At 40.1% G+C, this 20,011-nt stretch overlaps 2 protein-coding genes across 8 annotated transcripts in view; one reads left to right on the top strand and one right to left on the bottom strand.

Annotated features, from left to right (window-relative positions):
- The window catches only part of LOC105467094 (kelch like family member 3), a 270,346-nt gene that overhangs the window by 173,410 nt on the left and 76,925 nt on the right, over positions 1-20,011 (bottom strand). The gene's annotated exons all lie outside the window — the stretch shown is intronic.
- The window catches only part of LOC105467099 (palladin-like), a 108,344-nt gene that overhangs the window by 37,947 nt on the left and 50,386 nt on the right, over positions 1-20,011 (top strand). The window contains exon 2 of the mRNA XM_071098395.1: positions 1,691-1,995. The gene's annotated coding sequence lies outside the window, so the exon portion shown is untranslated. The remainder of the gene's footprint in view (positions 1-1,690; positions 1,996-20,011) is intronic.

Raw genomic sequence — 20,011 nt, 5'->3', positions numbered from 1 at the left:
ACTACTAACTATTGAATATCTACTATGTTCTATCATTAATCTTCAAAATAATCCTGCAGGATAGGTGGCTATATTCACCTCACAGGAAAGGAATCAAAAGCTTAGAAAGCAGAGGAGCAAATCCTTTCCTGCTCTGCGTTCAGCCACCCCCACAATGCTTTAGGCTCCTTTTTTTTATTTGTAACACTTTGGGAAGTTATTAAAGGAAGATCTATTACTTCCTCCTTTTGGGGCAGAACTGGATGGCAAAAAATAAAATTAAATTAAAATTAAAAAGGTTAGAGAGAAGCTCAAGATCACCCAGCTAGGTAATGCTGAAGAATCCAAATTCAGACCTAGCTCTCTCCCACTCAAGCTGACTCTCAAAATCTTCATCATCATCACAAATAACTAAAATGATCTCTTAACATCCACCAAATCTGTGGCACCACTAGCTTTTGCCAATATTCTATGTACGGAAAATGTACTTTTCAATAGCCCTACAATCTTCCAAAGTTTGCTGCTCTCTGTATTTTAAATACAAACAGGTAAATAAGTAATGGGACACTGCTAAAAGCTGACTGGGGAAAGAAATACAAGCCACTAAACTGCTTTGACAGTATCTACTCTTCAAGTTCTTACAGAGGAGGAGATTGGCTTCACGTCCGTAGTACACATCCTGCTCCTACTCTGCCTGCAAGTCCACACAGCCAGTGACCCGGCAGGATTCTATAAAACACAGATACACAATGTCAATGCTGTTGACTACCTGGAAATTTTGACTTTCTTTTGGGTAGTTGGATGTATTTGGGTAGGGAAACAGAATTGAATCACATGGCTTGGTACTAAAATGTGGGGCTCTATCACTGAGTCCTTGGCTTAGGAAATGTAATATTTGAAAATGTTGTGTGCTCATGCACTAGACCATGCCACAAATATTTTCAACTACACTCAATTTTCTACAACCTTGTTTTCAAAAGTCTTCAAACACTCATTATAAGAAAATATTTCTTATATTTAATATAAATCTTACTTTTTGAGTCTTTTATAATGATGAGAAATAGGCCCCTTACAATAATAATTTTTCAAATACAGGAAAAGCGCTTTTTAGTCCCCACTTTCATCTATAGTCTATAAGCAGCTCAGCTGCTGTCAGCTCCGAAGTAGTTGATAAAAATCTTATATTTATAATACATACTTGCCCAGAAACTTGGGGTTAATTTCCATTTTAGAAGTGTTTTTATTAATCTTATAAATTACTGCAAAATCTGGAATAGCACCATCTCTTTTTTTAAACTTTTAAGTTCAGGGGTACAAGTGCAGGTTTGTTACATAGGTAAACTGGTGTCACGGGGGTTTGTTGTACAGATTATTTCATCACCCAGATATTAAGCCTAGTACCCATTATTTATTTTTCCTGATCCTGTCCCTGCTCCTACCTACTACCCTCCGAAAGGCCCCAGTGTGTGTTGTTGCCCTCTATGTGTCCATCCCTTAACTAACAGTAAATGCAGTAAATGCTCTAAGAACCATCATTAATGTTTACTAATAATTTTCCAGGAATATTTATGTTAAATGTCTGATTTTGGCAATGCTAATTTTTAAAAGTATATATATATGCCAGAAAATGTCACAGATTTTCAAGATGCACTCTTATTATCATCTCTACAAGATGACTGAAAGTGACATTTTGAAAATATCTTTTAAACAGCTCCACCTAATGTCACTGCTGCTGAGATTTCTGACTCCTCCCTTCCGGCTCTTCAGTGGCCTTCAGTGCCCACTGGATTCCAAAGCTCACTCCTCTGTGCAATGATTCCAACTGCAGGGATCAGTGTCTGAAATGAAGCTACAGATTGCTAGTGGATAAATAATCCAAGAAAGAATGGGAGATGTTATGACTTTTTGAGAAGAGGCTAACATGTCATAAACTTTAAAAAATAATAATAATAGAAATGAAGAAAGAAAACAACAGAAGATGAAAAGAATAGCAAAAAAGCTGGAAATTTCCGACAGGTAAGAAAATGGGAAACAAACCTCTAAAATGCTTAAGAAAAATATTGCAAATGTGTTTATCCAATGTGTATTTCATGTTAGAATAATCCAGTTTTAAAAATAAGTGAGGATCATTAAAAATTGGAAATATAGTGCTTTTAGGCTAAACTGTACTAGATGCCTTTTTACGTATATGATTTGGAAAAAGCCCTACAGTTGTAGAATGCACTACTGTAAGAAAATTATAAAAAGAAATCACCAAAAGCTAGTATTGGCACAATGGGGTTTTAATTACTTTTGTTTATCTTTTAGTAAATAATCTTAAAAATCTGGTATACTTATTTTCACTGGCAGAGTTGAGATCTCCTTTCTTAATGCACTTAATGTTTTATTATTTTAAAGAACTGAAAACCCCCACATTCCTAAAATGATAAGTTCGGTTATTAACCTTCAAAGAAAATCAAAGTCAATTTAGACAAGCTGTGTTGGCTTGTTTTTAAAAGAGTAGCTTTGAGAAGCGTGTATATTTTCCACTACCACTTTATATGGGTTCAGGCAATGGTCAAATTCGAGGAAAAAAAAAAAACATATAAATCATTTTCAGCAGAGAAAATCAAAGTACATGTAATAAAAGAATGGTTGGGTCAAATGTAATCCTCAAGTCTTAAAAGACAGCACACACTTCTGCAATAGATAGATATGAAATTTGATGTTTGGAATAGGTGAATAGTTGAATAACTTAAGGAGGTTTGCATGATGTTGAATAACCAGGCCAATTATACTTTTTAATAACGCTGTAAGAGATTAGGCATTTGTTTCTTGATGCTTAGTGTGGTTACTTAATGTAGTACTTTGTTCTTAGGGTAAGCTCTAAGATGTACCTTTACAGAGATTCTAGTCTATTTGTTTTCATGGAACACAAATGATTAATTTGACTGATTTTTTAAAAAGTGAAATGACCAAATAAACTAGAAATATTGTTTTGTATATGATTTAGGAAGTAGACGTCTGTTCCTGGCTCTGCAGCTAACTACACAACCATGAGCCAGTCCACTAGATCGTAGTTTCCATGTTTGTAAATCAGAAATAAAGTATCATTCCTATCTAGAGTACAGGGCTACTGTAGAGATCAAGTAAGATAGCAAGCCTTGTCAGCACATGAATTATTGTTGAATTAATCAATGAACAATGCAGTGCTTTAAAAATCATTAAGCCCTGAAGAGTATGAGACATTATCTGTATCAGCACAACCACAGAATCTGTATTCTTAGAGATTTAAGAAAAAGGAGAGAGAATTCTATGAGAGATGCTCACAGTGTGGTCCTACCCTATTTTGGGATCCTCACATATATACTCGGGGTTGGGAGATGTACAAAACTTTACCCAAAGCCATAAACTCTCTGAAGTTACATAACAGAATTTTGTTCACATAAAACAAATAGAAAATGTTCTACTTCTTTGCTTTTAAAATTAAGAACAGGAAATACAGAACTTGTTATAAGAACTATAAAACAGGAGGCAATAGAAAATCATGGAAAGAACACAGAACTCTCTGGAAGCCAGAAGACTTGGGCTCTGGTCCCTGTTCTACTAATATTTAACTGCAATGCTGCAATATCTGCCAAATGGAAGGAATATATTAGCGGACCTTTATAGTCTCTTTCAGATCAAAGCACCATAGCCCCAAATGAAATAGAACAAATAATGTAAAATACAATTTTTCTATGCTATGGACAATTAAGGGAAAGGGGGAAAACAAGAGTAGAGAATAAAACAGATGGACAGAAAGAGAGGAAGAGAATAAATGGTAATGAAAAAAACAGACCAAAAGGCAGACACACACAAACTCTACCCCCAGTTGCCTCCCCCTCAAAAAAAGAATCATATGACTAAAGAGACAGAAGAAAGATACACACTAACAAAATGACACTCAGATGCAGAAATAAATACGCACATAAAAACTTTGGTGGAATTATGCTCTTATTTTGTTCATCTTAAAACTTTAAACACAAAACTACCCAAAAAAATTAACATAATGTTGTACTTTTACATTAAAAGGCATAAACTGAATTAGTTCAAAGCAGGTGCCTCATGAGCTAGACACAATCAAGTTGAAGGTTTAGGATTAATTGCTGCCATATGTTACTAATATTTTTTAGCAAAATGTCGCTTGATAATTTGAGATCTCACTTCCATGGGTCAATTCCAACCAAACAAGCCAAAGATGAACTCTCCTAAAATAGAAATGTATCCCAAGAATTTTTTTTATGAACCAGGGCTTAGTATTTTGCTTCCAGATAGGCAGGATTTAAATATTTTAACTTAATAGTTACCAAGTATGTAAAGTGTAAATCCCACATTGCCATTTAAAGTCTGTATTTGGGCATTTTCCTATTTAATCTTCTCTGTATGGTGTAGAGGGTGCTGGATAATGTAACTCCAGCACTCTCCTTTGATTCCCTCCTAAGATGAGGCCCTTCAGACCTACAGGCTTTTCTGAGCTCCAAACTGAGATAATCCCCATTCACTATGAAGTCAGCCCAGATTGACAAGAATAGGCAACACAAGGGCTCCCGATGTTTATTCTCATCTCTATCTGCTAGGAACACTGCAAAATTATATGAGTTTTCATATCTGTAAAGAGAAAACCTGCAAGATTCATAGGAAGCTTTTCTTTCTTGTAGATAATAAGAGTTGGAAGAAAAAACACACAAGACTTTGCTGGGTTTGTTTGGTTTTAGCTAACTCCTTGGACTTTTGTGTACTTTGGTTTTTCCCTCTATGAAATGGAACTATAACAATCCCACTCCTCCCTAACACAACTGGTGATGGAGAAATAAACAGCATAGCAGATATGAAAGCACTTATAGCTCTTTGGAGGATGAGGGTTGGATCAGTTCAGTCCAAGTGTCTGAGACATTCAACAAGAATAACAACAACGATAATGAGCACTTGGGTTTGAACAGGATTTAACAGTTTATACAATTTTTTTAATTTTTAAAAAACTTTCAAGTTCAGGGGCACATGTGCAGTTTGTTATATAGGTAAACTGCATGTTGGTCAGGTGCAGTGGCTCACGCCTATAATCTCAGCACTTTGGGAGGCCAAGGTGGGCAGATCACAAGGTCAGGAGATGGAGACCATACTGGCCAACATGGTGAGACCCCTGTCTCTACTAAAATACAAAAAAAAATTAGCTGGGTGTGGTGGTGCGTGCCTGTAGTCCCAGCTACTTGGGAGGCTGAGGCAGGGGAATCACTTGAACCCAGGAGGCAGAGGTTGCAGTGAGCCAAGATTATGCCACTGTACTCCAGCCTGGTGACAGAGCAAGACTCCGTCTCAAAAACAAAAAACAAACAACAAAAAAAAGTAAATTGCATGTCATGAGGGTTTGGTGTATGGATTATTTCATCACCCAGGTAACAAGCATACTACCCGATAGGTCATTTTTCAATCCTCTCAAAATGTTTTAAATATATTATTTCATTGGCCTTTATAACAAGGTATGAAGTAGGGAGGCTATTTTTTATTTCATTGGACAGATAGAGAAATTGAGGCCAAGAGGAGAGTGCCTTGCCCAAGATCAAATGGCTAGTAAACAACAGGACACGTCTCCTGACACGAAATATAGTGCTCATTCTAGTTTACCAAACTACATATGCAGTTCATGCCTATTTCTTTTCATTCCTATCCTCCTTCAAGTGAGGCTTGCTTCGCAGGAGGCCTCTAATTAGAAATCAAAGCTTTCTATCTCTCATGTATAGTTCTAATCTATCAACTGTATAGAGAGCTTAAATTTGACTTGAAATTCTCCTTTGGTCAATATCTGTGAACTCTGGGTCTCATGAATCATCCAGGCCTTAAACTTTCCTTTTGAATACCATTATTTGTAAATTTTGCTATTTCACATATTACCACATAGTGTCTGTTAAAGCAAACTAAATATAGCTTGAGAAGGACTCCGTACTTCTACATTTGAGTCCCTGTGGATGAACTGTAACCTAGCTTAATAGGCAGACAAGATTGAAAACCTAACTTAGGAGTATGCGCCTGTAACAATAGCTGAGTCTTGGCCAGTCCCAGCGGTCATACTTCAACCACTCATAGACTGCTAAGCATTCAAACTGTGTTCAAAGAAGGTAAACGTCAACCTGTAACCAATCCAGCTGTTTCTGTACCTCACCTCCAATTTCTGGACATCATTTCCCTTTTTTTTTATCTGTAAGTTTGTTCTGACCACAAGGCATCCCTGGAGTCTCTCTGAATCTGCTGTGATTCTGGGGGCTGCCCAATTCACAAATCGTTCATTGCTCAGTTAAACTCCTTCAAATTTAATTCAGTTGAAGTTTTTCTTTTAACACATCTGAACCACAGATCAGTTCCTTGGATCCTCCCTCCTCGGCCTCCCAAGTAGCTAGGACTACAGGTGCACACCACCATGCCCAGTTAATCTGTGGTATTTTTATGCTGTTCCTCATTGTGTTTTTCATTGTTGAAACCATGACAGACCTAAGTATTCTTAAGGTGATTTCTTTCCAATAAGAAACTGTTAAGCCTTAGATCTCAGAGGGAATGTGAGAACAGGCCATCATAATTTCAAATAGCAAACAAAATTGCATTCCCTTTCATTCCTATTGCTCAGTTCCCTTTATCAACATTATTTATGTTGTTTTCCTCAAACTCCTAAAGAATAAACCAAGATGAGGTTTTTTTCCCCCTTTGCTGTCTTTCCAAGTTTTCTCTTTGGGCCAGAAATCCCAGCACTTTGAATGGCAAGGAATCCTTCAAGCCTGTTGTACATCGTGGTATGAATAATTCTACTGAATATAACCACCCTAAACTATGCTGAGCCATAGAATCAGAGCCTGCTTTTCCTCTGGAAGTTAGAAGAAGGGATCTGCAGGAAGGAAGAACTGGAGGAATGCTTTTTTTTTTTTTCTTTTTTTTTGTTGAGGTGGAGTCTCGCTCTGTCACCCAGGCTGGAGTGCAATGGCCGGATCTCAGCTCACTGCAAGCTCCGCCTGCCGGGTTTACGCCATTCTCCTGCCTCAGCCTCCCGAGTAGCTGGGACTACAGGCGCCCGCCACCTCGCCCGGCTAGGTTTTTTTTTGTATTTTTTAGTAGAGACGGGGTTTCACCGTGTTAACCAGGATGGTCTCGATCTCCTGACCTCGTGATCCGCCCGTCTCGGCCTCCCAAAGTGCTGGGATTACAGGCTTGAGCCACCGCGCCCGGCCTGAAATGCTTTTTAAATGAAGTTAATTCTGGGTAATAGCTCACTAGACACTGGCTGCCTTCCTTGCCTTGATCTCCAAAATCTGAGCAATGTACCCAGAAACTGCCTATGGCTTCAATCCCAGAGAGTGGAAGAAGTGAAAAGAAGAGAAGGCATATGCTATTCCATAGCAGACATGTTCTGTAATTCTGGCTCCCAAACTAAAGGCTGTAGACTGTCTCTGGGCAGTAGAGCTGACAAATTTTATTCAACATACATATACTGAGTACCTACTATGTGCTCTATGTTGGGGCTGAGGGACAAATTCAGATGTGTGTTCTCACTTAATCTTCACAACTACTCAGATAGATAGATATTATCTATCCCTGTTTTACAGATAAGAAAACTGAGGAGGAAGGGTAACTGACCTACATCAAATTCAGACAGATACCAAGAAGTGACGCTCCAACTGGAACCTGTCTTAGTCCACGTGTGATGCTTTAACAAAATAACACAGACAAAATATCACAGAGTTATAAACAATAGAAATTTATTTCTCACAGTTTTGGAGGCTAGGAAGTCCAAGATCAAGGTGCCAACAGGTTCAGTGTCTGGTGAGGGCTCTTCTCTTCCAGAATGGCACCTTGTTGCTGTGTCCTCACATGGCAGAAGGGACAGAAGAGGCGAACTCACTTAGGGCCTCCTAATCCATTCATGAGGGCAGAGCCCTCACGGCCTAGTCACCTCCTAAAGGCCCTACCTCTTAATACTGCTGCACTGGGGATTAAGTTTCAACATGAATTTTGGAGGGAACACAAACATTCAAACAAACCATAACAGAATCCAACTTCAAACACAGTACTCAGGCCTCCACAACACAATCCCTATCCTCCTGACTTTTTATAGTCCATTGAAGCAAGTGGGTGCACAGTCAGGTGACCCTAAAAAAATATAGAAGTTGGCCAGGTGCGGTGGCTCACGCCTGTAATCCCAGTACTTTGGAGGCTGAGGTGGGCAGATCACGAGGTCAGGAGATCGAGACCATCCTGGCTAACATGGTGAAACCCTGCCTCTACTAAAGATACAAAAAATTAGCTGGGCATAGTGGCACGCACCTGTAGTCCCAGTCTCCTGTAGTCCCCATCTCCTGCCTCGGGAGGCTGAGGCAGGAGAATCGCTTGAACCTGGGAGGTGGAGGTTGCAGTGAGCAGAGATCACACCACTGCACTCCAGCCTGGGTGACGGAGCAAGACTCTGTGTCGAAAAAGAAAAAAAAGAAAAACAGAAGTTGATAGGGATAGAAACACATTTGGCTGCTTCTATAGTTAACAAGATGCTGTTACCTTCCTTGCCTCATGAGCTCTAAAGACTAAACTAGCGGGACAAAGAAAGCACCTGAGATGAGATGAGAGGAGAGTAAAGGTACAGAGCGATCCCCTGGATATTTGTTCTCTGTCCTCTCAGGGGCTTTGCTACCCCTAGAGAATTATCCATATTAAGAACTTGCATTAATATTCTGGGTTCTGTTTCATTTTTTAGGGTCTCAAGAGCATGCTCAAGTCATTCACGTATTTCCATCAAATACAGACACAGATCAGGGAAGATTAAACCCTACTAATTTCTCATCAGATGCCTCAGAACAAAGTGCCTTCCAAGAACTAATGGTCAAAATATCCACCCACAAGACAAATAAGCTTATAAAATCTCTTCTTACAATCCTGACATAATGGAAGTTTCCCTAAACCACCCAGCATCTAATACAACCAGCACAAAGAACAACTCAGCATTTTTTTACTTTGAGTCCTGTCAACCCCCTTCTCCAGCTTTACTCCTATTACTTATAGCCTATACTGTGGTCTTAATTGGGGGCCTTTTTGGAAACCTCTCTCTCATCATCATCATCTTTAAGAAGCACAGAAAAGCTCAGAATTTCACCAGCATACTGATTATCAATCTCTCCCTCTCTGATATCTTGGTGTGTGTCATGTGCATCCCTTTTACTATCATCTACACTCTGATGGACCACTAGATATTTGGGGATACCATGTGCAAACTCACATCCTATGTGCAGAGTGTCTCAATCTCTGTGTCCATATTCTCACTTGTACTCATTGCTGTCGAACGATATCAGCTAATTGTGAACCCCCATGGCTGGAAGCCCAGTGTGACTCATGCCTACTGGAGCATCACACTGATTTGGCTGTTTTCCCTTCTGCTGTCTATTCCCTTCTTCCTGTCCTACCACCTCACTGATGAGCCCTTCCGCAACCTAGAACAAACCTCCCCTGTATCTATCAAATTTGAACTGCAGCTTATTTGTATGTTAAAAATGTAACTGTAAGCTGGACTCAGCAACTTACACCTGTCATCCCAGCCCTTTGGGAGGCCAAGGTGGGAGGATCACTTTTGCTCAGAAGTTGAAGACCGGCCTGAGCAACACAGTGAGACTCCATCTCTACTAAAAATACAAAAAATTAGCCAGGTGTGGTCATGCATACCTGTAGTCCCAGCTACTCAGATGAGAGGATCACCTGAGCCTGGGAGATCGAGGCTGCAGTGAGTCATGATCACACCACTGCACTCCAACCTGGGTGACAGAGTGAGACCCTGTCTCAAAAAAAAAAAAAAAAAAAAAGTAACTGTATTTTCTTTTGAATAAAAAGTAATATTTCTGTGAACACCTGTGATTTTTCTATTGTGCTTTTTCTTGCACATTAGCTTTCACATTTTCCTCTCCTGAAAATCTCTTTCTCTCTTCCTCCTTCCCTTCTTCCCTTATTCTCTCTTTATTCATTCTCTTCAGGATTTCTCTTCTCTGTTTTATCATTTTGGAATAAAGAACAACAAAAGCACTGCAGAACACACAAACGAAATAAAATCTAACCATCTCATGGCAGTAGCTGTAAATGTTACTTTACTTACTTGGTAAAGAAATGCCGATTCTAGGCTGGGCATGGTAGCTCACGCCTGTAATCCTAGCACTTTGGGAGGCCAAGGTGGGCAGATCCCTTGAGGTCAGGAGTTCGCACCAGCCTGGCCAAAATGGTGAAACCCCATCTCTACTAAAAATACAAAAATTAGCCACGTGTGGTGGTGAGCACCTGTAATCCCAGCTACTCAGGAGGCTGAGGCAGAAGAATCCCTTGAACTGAGGAGGCAGAGGTTGCAGTGAGTGGACATCGTGCCACTGAACTCCAGCCTGGTCAACAGGGCAAGACTCCATCTCAAAAACAAAAAGAAAAGAAAAGAAATATGATTCTAGTTGCCATTACTAAAATGATTCTGATCAAACCACTTGATGTGGTTTTGATGTGTGTCTCCTCCAAATCTCACGTTGGAAAGTGATCCCCAATGCTGAAGGTGGGGCCTGACGGGAGGTGTTGGATCATGGGGGCAGATCCCTCATGAATGGCTTAGTGCCACTGCCTTAGTGATGAGTGAGTTCTCACTCTGTTAGTTCAGATGAGCTGGTTGTCTACGGAGTCTGGCACCTCCTCCTCTCTCTTGCTTCCTCTCTCGCCATGTCATATGCCAGCTCCCCCTTCACCTTCCACTATGACTGTAAGCTTCTTGAGGCCTCACCAGAAGCTGAGCAGATGCTGGTGCTATGCCTATACAGCCTGCAGAACCACGGGCCAAATAAACCTCTTTTCTTTAAAAATTACCCAGCTTCAGGCCAGGCGTGGTGGCTCAAGCCTGTAATCCCAGCACTTTGGGAGGCCGAGACGGGCAGATCATGAGGTCAGGAGATCGAGACCATCCTGGCTAACCCGGTGAAATCCCATCTCTACTAAAAAATACAAAAAACTAGCCGGGAGAGGTGGCAGACGCCTGTAGTCCCACCTACTTGGGAGGCTGAGGCAGGAGAATGGCGTAAACCCGGGAGGCGGAGCTTGCAGTGAGCTGAGATCCAGCCACTGCACTCCAGTCTGGGGGACAGAGCAAGACTCCATCTCAAAAAAAATAAAAAATAAAAATAAATAAAAATAAAAATTTTTTTTAAAAAGGAATTCAGGTATTCCTTTATAGCAACTCAGAACAAACTAACACACCAGCAAAAGCAGGAAATGGCATCAAATTCTAATATTCCTCCCTCCTCTCACCCACATACATATACCCAGTCTCCTCTAATCCCAACTTGCACCCTGAACACGCAGAAGAGATCTCCTGTATATGACTAAATAGTATGGTGTTCTTTCCTCGGTAAGAGCAATTGTCTTCCATAGAGATGTTTTGTTTTTTCAACTTTTCTTGAGCAAATGGTATAACTATCAATAATAGTCTTTCTTGTGTTTATGTTTACCTCAAAAAAAGTAGTGAATTAAATGTATTTTTAATGCATGCCTTCACCTTTAAGGGGCTTACATTCTGACAGGTGGGTGAACACAAGTCTATAAGCAGCTACTTCGAGAAGAAGGTATAATGGAAACATAAACCAAATATTGTGGATAAAACTCATATATGAGAGGAAACACGGAAAGACTTCAGAAAATCAGCCTTTATTTCCTCTATTTTTGCAGTATCTGTGGATAGTTCACATCAATTTGGTCTATCATTGAGCAAACTGGTGTATGAAACAAGGTCTCACCTCCCTCTCTCCAGTTGCCAGATAAGCCTTTTAGGAGACTAGACTTTCATGTTTGCCAGATAGTCCTGGAAACAGGTTCCTCTAGCCAGCACTCCAAAAACCTCCTATCCCCCAACCTCAAATCATTTTGGATTGAGAATAATTTCTCATATCTTTAAAAGCTTCTAGAAAAGAAGACTATTAGTAGAATGAATAAGTGTTTATGTCCTCAAAGAATTAGTAAACTATCCTGAGTATGTCTGTCCAGTAAACCAGAGCTGAATGAGAAAATGCTAAAACATTCTTGCAACAAGTTCCCTAAGTTTCCTCTCTGCCTGAACAGCATAGTTCATCAGCATAATGAACAGAGTCAATCTCTATTCCTGTAAGCTTTGTTTTTTGTAGAATGATACATCAAGAAAAATATGTTAAGCCCTTACTATATACTTAGCTTTGCATTTGGTATAGAAAAAGTACAAGACACAGCTTTAAAGAATTTACAACCAAGCTGAGGCTTTAAAGCATTTACAATATACCAGGGGAGTAATTCAATGTCTTGGTTTTGAAGTCTTTCCTTCTTTTCTAATTTACTTTTTAAAATTACAGTATAGTTGACAAAAATCATATATATTTATAGTGAACAATGTGTTTTGATATATGTATAATGTTATGAAATGGTTAAATCAAGCTCATGAACATATCCATCATCTCACATACTTATCACTTTCTGTTGTGAAAACATTTAAGATCTACTCTCTTAGCAATTTTCAAGAATCCAATACATTGCTATTAACTGCAGTCACCATGAGAGACAATAGATCTCTTGTACTCATTTCTTCTGTCTGAAATTTGGAAACTTTGACCAGTATCTCCCCAGTTCCACAACCACCCCTCAGCTCCTAGTAACCACCATTCTACTCTCTGCTTCTATGAGTTCGACTTTTTAAGATTCCACATAAAACTAAGATCATGTAGTATTTGTCTTTCTGTGCCTGGCTTATTTCACTTAGCATAATGTCCTCCAGGTTCATCTATATTGTTGCAAATGACAGGATTTCCTTCTTTATAAAGCCAAATAGTATTCCATTGTGTATATAGATATATATCTGTGTATGTGTCTGTGTATGTGTGTCACATTTTTTCATTATCCATTCATCCATTGATGGACATTTAGGTTGATTCCATATCTTGGCTATTATGAATAATACTGCAATGTACATGAGAGTACAGATATATCTCCCTGATATGCTGATTTCAATTTCTTTGGATATATACCCATGAATGGTATTGCTAGAGCACACGGTAGTTCTAATTTTAATTTTCTGAGGAACCTCCACACTGTTTTCCACAATGGCTGTACTAATTTACATTCCCATCAACACGTACACAAGGGTGCCAAAGGCTTCCCTTCAGGCTAGGTTGAAAGCTGACTAAAGGAAAGTTAAGGGTAACTGAAGGCAGAGTTAATATCAAAGGAGGACTCAACTTACCTTTATACCCATAAGTGAGAATATACTGAGAGAAGAGGAAGCATCCTAGATGAAAGGAGAAGAGGGGAGTATTTCAAGATTGATTATTTCCAGGAATCCCTAAAATCCTTCCTGAAGTCACCCACGCAATAAATGTGATCATGCAATAAATTGAAGAAAGAAGAAGACGAATATTTCCAGTTGGATAAGGGAGGCAAGACAGGTCTCTCTCTCCTGTTTCTGCGCCCAAATCAAGCTCCTTGTTAGGCTGGGATAGTGTTTCCCCTGAGGAATGAAAAGATGTGTGATGGGGCCGGACACAGTGGCTCACGCCTGTAATCCCAGCATTTTGGGAGGCCGAGGTGGGCGGATCATGAGGTCAGGAGATCGAGACCATCCTGGCTAACATGGTGAAACCCCGTCTCTACTAAAAATCCAAAAAATTAGCCGGACGTGGTGGTGGGCGCCTGTAGTCCCAGCTATATGGGAGGCTGAGGCAGGAGAATCGCTTGAACCTGGGAGGCGGAGCGTGCAGTGAGCCGAGATCGCGCCACTGCACTCCAGCCTGGGTGACAGAGCGAGACTCCACCTCAAAAAAAAAAAAAAAGAAAGAAAGAAAAGATGTGTGATGTTAGTGACAGAAGCATATCTGTTGCATCTGGTCATTGACTGTTTCCTGCTATTCTCTATTTTAGGTAAATAACCCTGTTCTCAGCTAGACTGTGAACTTTCAAAGACCAGTGCTAGGCATGGAAAAAGAATTTAATACATATAGATCTCGAAAGTTACTTCTTTAAAAACCAAGTTAGGGCCAGGCACAGTGGCTCACACCTGTAATCTCAGCACTTTGGGAGGCCAAGGCAGGAGGATCCCTTGAACCAGGAGTTTGAGATCAGCCTGGACAACAGAGCAAGACCCTGTCTCTACAAAAACAATTTAAAAATTAGCTGGGCATGATGGCATGCACCTAGCTAACCAGGAGACTGAGGCAGGAGGCTGAGGCAGGAGGATTAAGCCCAGGAGTTCGGGATTACAGTGAGCTATGATCATGCCACTGCACTCCAGCCTGGGCAACAGAGCAAGACCCTATCTTTAAAAAAAGAAAACGAAAAACAAGTCAGACAGTCATTACTTACTTATTAAATGCCGGAATGTTTTCAAACCTATGTTCCATTAATTATCGAATGAGAACATAAAGAAATAATCCTAATTACACAGGGATTATAGTACCGTCAATAAGTCATGAAATTCTGAGACTTGAAGATTCCACTTAAACATTTCTCAACAACATTCTCTTAATTCCCCAGGGCTATTAGGATCCCCTAGTCACTGCTCCCACACGCTATGTATACCTACCATGCAGTACCAGGAAGACCTGTTTACATGTGTGCCTTCAAGGAACATGCATTCCTCAAAGGCAGGACTTGTACCTTATTTACTGTAGTAGCTCCAGTGCCAAGTACAGCATCTGACACAAAGTAGGGGAACTCAACAGATACTTGTAAACTGTAGGTGTAGAATAACATCTGGGATGACAAATCTTTGCTTGAAATTGGTGTGTGGATCTGAATAGTAAATGAGGACTATACCCTCTAGATTTAGTATCTGAAGAAGCAGAAAGCTAAATTTCCATCTGAAATATAAGAGCTCAGGATACCTACACTGGCAGGAGGACAAATAAAAACACACATTGGTCACAAGGAAGCTCAAGGGCAAGGTGGACTTTTATAGCTCAAATGTCATTTGCCAATAAGAGTTGTGCCAACAAGATAGCTGAACAAGTCCTAGGACTCGAAGAAAATGCTCTATTAACTTTTAATTAATTGCCTTGACAGGTTCTTGGAACAGCTTTTAGAAACAAAAGGCCTTCCAGGGCAACCAGCCTCCAGGAGAGCAGGCCCCATTATGATTCTATTAGAAGAACCAGATTCTCTCTAAAAGGCCAATGCAGGGCAGAACTTTATCCTTGTCAGTGAGCCAAATCCTTCTCTATTAAGGGAACATACAGCCTAAAAGTAAAAGCTATTGAGTTATTGATTTGGAGGCCATTTTCTACATCCTGGAGTCTCCAAAGATGCTTTCTGCTTTTCCATAGCAGCAGTGTCCCTTTCTTCTGGACACTGTCACTAGATAGCCTGGTTTCCTAATAATTCTAGTTATAAACCCTTCCTATTTTCTATGACATTTCTCAACAACAAAGACAAATATTTTAATTTATGTGTGTGTGCACACGCACGCACATGTGCATAACACTCAGGAAAATGTCTGAAAGAAAGTATCCCAGAGCATTAACAGTGTTTATCCCCAGGTGATGTGATAAGACCTTTGGATAATGTGTCTTTATGTCTTTATTTCTTTCCTACTTGTTCCAGCTTGCTGCCTTTTTTTTTTTTTTTTTTTTTTTTAAGGTAAAACTCAATCAGTACTATTGATTTTCTAATTATTTGTTGCTGGTATATTAAAATACCAGCAATTTTTATGCTGACTTGTATTCTGAGCTCTTGCTAAATTCATTTACTAATTCTAATGATTCACCTGTAGCTTCTTTTGAATTTTCTGTGGACATAATCATGTTGGGTTGTTTGTCGTTTTTTTTGGTTTTTTTTTTTTTTTTTTTTTTTTTTGAGACAGGGTCTCACTTTGTCACCCAGGCTGGAGTGCAGTGGTGCAATCACAGTTCACTAAAGCCTCAACCTTCCAGGACTCTGGTGATCCTCCCACCTCAGCCTCCAGAGTAGCTGGGACTACAAATGTGTGCCACCATGCCCAGCTAATTTTTGAATTTTTGCAGAAATGGGGTTTCACCATGTTGCCCAGGCTGGTCTCAAATTCCTGGGCTCAAGTGATCTGCCCACCTCGGACTCCCAAAGTGCTGGGATTACAGGTGTGAGCCACTGTGCTCGGCCTTGTGTGTGAATAATGACAATTTTATATTCCTTTCCTATACATATAACCTTTTATTTATTATTCTTATCTCATTGCCTAGTAGGGGTAAACAAGCAACTTCTTTGTCTAAAAATGAATGTATGTTTTTTAAATTTTACCTTTAAAGAATATTTTCACCAGATATAGAATTACAGATTGACAGTTATTTATTCCATTATTTTAAAGGTGTTATCCTATTGTCTTCCATAATTTCAGTTGGGAAACAACTCTTTTTTTTTTTTCATTCCTTCTAAGACAATGTGGCTTTTATTCACTAGCTTTAAGATTTTCTTAATATCTTTGCATCGTGGCCAGGCTCTGTGGCTCATGTCTGTAATCCCAGCACTTTGGGAGGCCGAGGCAGGCGGGTCACCTGAGGTCAGGAGTTTGAGACCAGCCTGGCCAACATGGCAAAATCCCGTCTCTACTAAAAATACAAAAAAATTAGTCAGGCATGCTGGTGGGCACCTGTAATCTCAGCTACTTGGGAGGCTGAGGCAGGAGAATTGCTTGAATTCGGGAGGCTGAGGTTGCAGTGAGCCGAGATCACGCCATTGCACTCCAGCCTGGGCAACGGGAGCAAACACCATCTCAAAAAAAAAAAAATCTGCACCGTGCCTTCTAAAGTCCTTCTCTCTTTCTTTTTGTCTCTTTGCTTAACTGTATTTCCTAAATATTCTACTAAGAACATACAATGCTTATATAATTTTTCTTAATGAAGGAGAAAAAAACAAAAACTTTTTTTAAAAACCTGAGAATCCAAAATGCCTGTCCATGAAGCAGTTGTGCTGCAAGGAGTCAAGAGACGTGGAATCTAGCTTGTGCTGTGGGCAAATTACCTATCCTTCCTAAGCCCCTGCTTCATTCAATCAATAAATATTTAATAAATGTCTACTATGTGCTTAAATACAATAGTGAGCAAGACTGACATAATCCCTGCCCTCATGGAGTTTACAGTCTAACAGAGATAATACTTTAAAAGTACTGTGATAAGGCCGGGCGTGGTGGCTCACGCCTGTAATCCCAGCGCTTTGGGAGGCTGAGGCAGGCGGATTACCTGAGGTCAAGAGTTCAAGACCAGCCTGGTCAACATAGTGAAACCCCATCTTTACTAAAAATACAAAAAAAAAAAAAAAAAATAGCCAGGTGTGGCAGTGGCCACCTGTAATCCCAGCTACTTGGGAGGTTGAGGCAGGAGAATCACTTGAACCCAGGAGGCAAAGATTGTGGTGAGCTGAGATCGCGCCATTGCACTCCAGCCTGGGTGGCAAGTGAAACTCCATCTCAGAAAAAAAAAAAAAGAACTGTGACAAGTGCTGTAACAGAGAAACTATAACATTATGAAGGTACTTAGGAGGAATTAACCTACTCAGGGGACAATGGGGACAGGAAGTAGATAAGAAAAACTTCTTGGAAGAAATAATTTTTAAACTGATATCCAAAGGATTAGGACTTAGCCAGGCAGAAATGAGGCTAGTTTTCTCTTAGTTGCTTTGTAATTCTGTGATTCTATGCTCCAACCTTCGTTACTGTTACTGTATCAGAATCCAAAGGAACATCACTTAACAGGTCCCTCCATTCATTAACTTAATCCTAAAAACACTCTTGTAAATAAGTAATGCTATTCCAATCTACAAATTTTAAAACTGTTAATTAAGCAAGTTGCCTGAAGTCACACAGTGGTGAATTCTGATCTGTCCAGCTTCAAATTCCATCCTCTTTCATTCATTGTTCAACTATCATTTACTGAGTACCCGCCAAGTTATCTGCCTGACACTGCGGATAAAGAGAACAGTTAAGATTGGATCCCTGCTCTTGATGAATGCACTTCCTGAGGGGGCAATGTCACTAATCCAGACAATTACAACATGGTTAGGTATTTAGAAAGAGGCAGAGTAGGACTATGCCTTTTCATAAGAATCTAATTCCCTAGCTTCTCCAAAAAATCCAGGAGGTACGTATATGGTCACTGAGAAAGACTAGACAGATTGATAAATTTGCAAACCTATAGCTCAAATCCAGCATCCCTGACTGGCCTTGAGCAACAGTTCTGTCTGCTATCTACCATACCATTAAGCCAGTCTCTTCAGGTGAGGATCTTCCAGAGGAATGGGTATCCAAATGGCATGCAATCATCTTATTACACAGAATAAACAGGCTTTCAGCCTTCCCAAACTGATGAGGAACTTCAGCATTCACCTCACGGACTCTTAGAAAGACATATATAAGCTAATCACGCCTGCCATAACCTTGGAACATTTCATGGACATTTTCAGATAAAGCCCCTCCTCACCCATATGGCTTCAAAAAATACCCTGTCTCTGATTAAAAGGAATTGAGAGACGTATGAAACCAGGATTTCCGAGTTGTTCCCGGAAGAGCTTCAGCCAGGAGCTTTCACTAGCAGATGTTAAATCTGATTTTAGAGCCTAATGAAAATGCTGGGCTTCTAGCTTCGTGGAATGAGTCTGAGATATGATTTCTAAGTCAATAACTGAGTGGAAACTTGATCTACGGTATTATGTGAAGGTTCCTCAATTCTTCTATAGAACAACTAGTGGGAAACAGTTCACATGCTTACGCATCCTTCTGAGAGGCCACGAGGAGCATCCACTTACTCATACATTTAGAACTACAACAAAACTGCCTCTGGCGTTGGAGAGATGGGGACTATCAATGTCTCTGGAAGCCAGGAGTCCAAGGACTCTCATCCCAACTCTTCCCATGGTCTCACTGTGCTGCCCTAAGCATGCCACTTAACCCCTCTGTGTTTCAGCTCTGCCACACTGTCCCTCCAGTCCTTGGGTCCCCTCAGTGCATGTATACAAAGTCTATTCCTGTTGCCCAGCCCTTCTCTAATTCTACATATACCACTCTGCTTCCTGGCCACAAACTTGTTGCTAACAAAACTGTGAGCATCTCACTAGAAGATTCAGGACTTTGTATCTTTTGACTCTCCCTAAGTGTACACTAACAGGCCAAATCTACTTGCTGAGTAAAGAAAAGATTCCTTGAGACTTCTTATTGGTGACAGAAGATTCAACCTTTAAAAATTACCCAAATTCGGGCCCGGTGCGGTGGCTCACATCCGTAATCCCAGCACTCTGGGAGGCCAAGGCGGGCGGATCATGAGGTCAGGAGATCGAGACTACGGTGAAACCCCGTCTCTACTAAAAATACAAAAACTTAGCCGGGCGCAGTGGCGGGTGCCTCTAGTCCCAGCTACTCGGGAGGCTGAGGCAGGAGAATGGCGTGAACCCGGGAGGTGGAGCTTGCAGTGAGCTGAGATCGCGCCATTGCACTCCAGCCTGGGCAACAGAGCGAGACTCTGTCTCAAAAAAACAAAAATTATCCAAATTCCCCAACTCCTAATGTATAAAAGGACTGAGAATCCCTTTGATCTATTCATCTTGCTGGAATAAGGAAATAAAAGATTAACATACAAGAAAGAAAAATAAAACATCTATTACTTATCTTCTCATGACTTCACATACATACAGTATCTGTTTTCTTACAAAGTTGTAAACTGTATCACCATTTACAATTATTAAGACCTCCATAATAATTCATCAAGTAGATATACCATCTTTTACTAACCATTCCTTGGTCAGATGTTTAGAATACCTTAAAACTTTTCCAAATTATAATATAAATAACACTGTGATGAACACCTTTATCCATAAAACTGTGACTGTATTTTGGATTATTTCCTGAGGTTAGATATCCAAAAGTGGATCTGCCAGATCATTGGTAATGAACATTGTTATTACACCTCATATGTATTACAAATTTTATGATTAATTCTTAAATATCTTTCAGCTGCAAGATACAATTCTATTGCTAAAATATGGGATCCTCTTA

The sequence above is a fragment of the Macaca nemestrina genome, chromosome 6 (assembly GCF_043159975.1).
Source record: "Macaca nemestrina isolate mMacNem1 chromosome 6, mMacNem.hap1, whole genome shotgun sequence".
Lineage (NCBI taxonomy): Eukaryota > Metazoa > Chordata > Mammalia > Primates > Cercopithecidae > Macaca > Macaca nemestrina.
The sequence above is the reverse complement of the archived record's forward strand: the minus strand, read 5'-3'. Positions and strand labels throughout refer to the sequence as shown.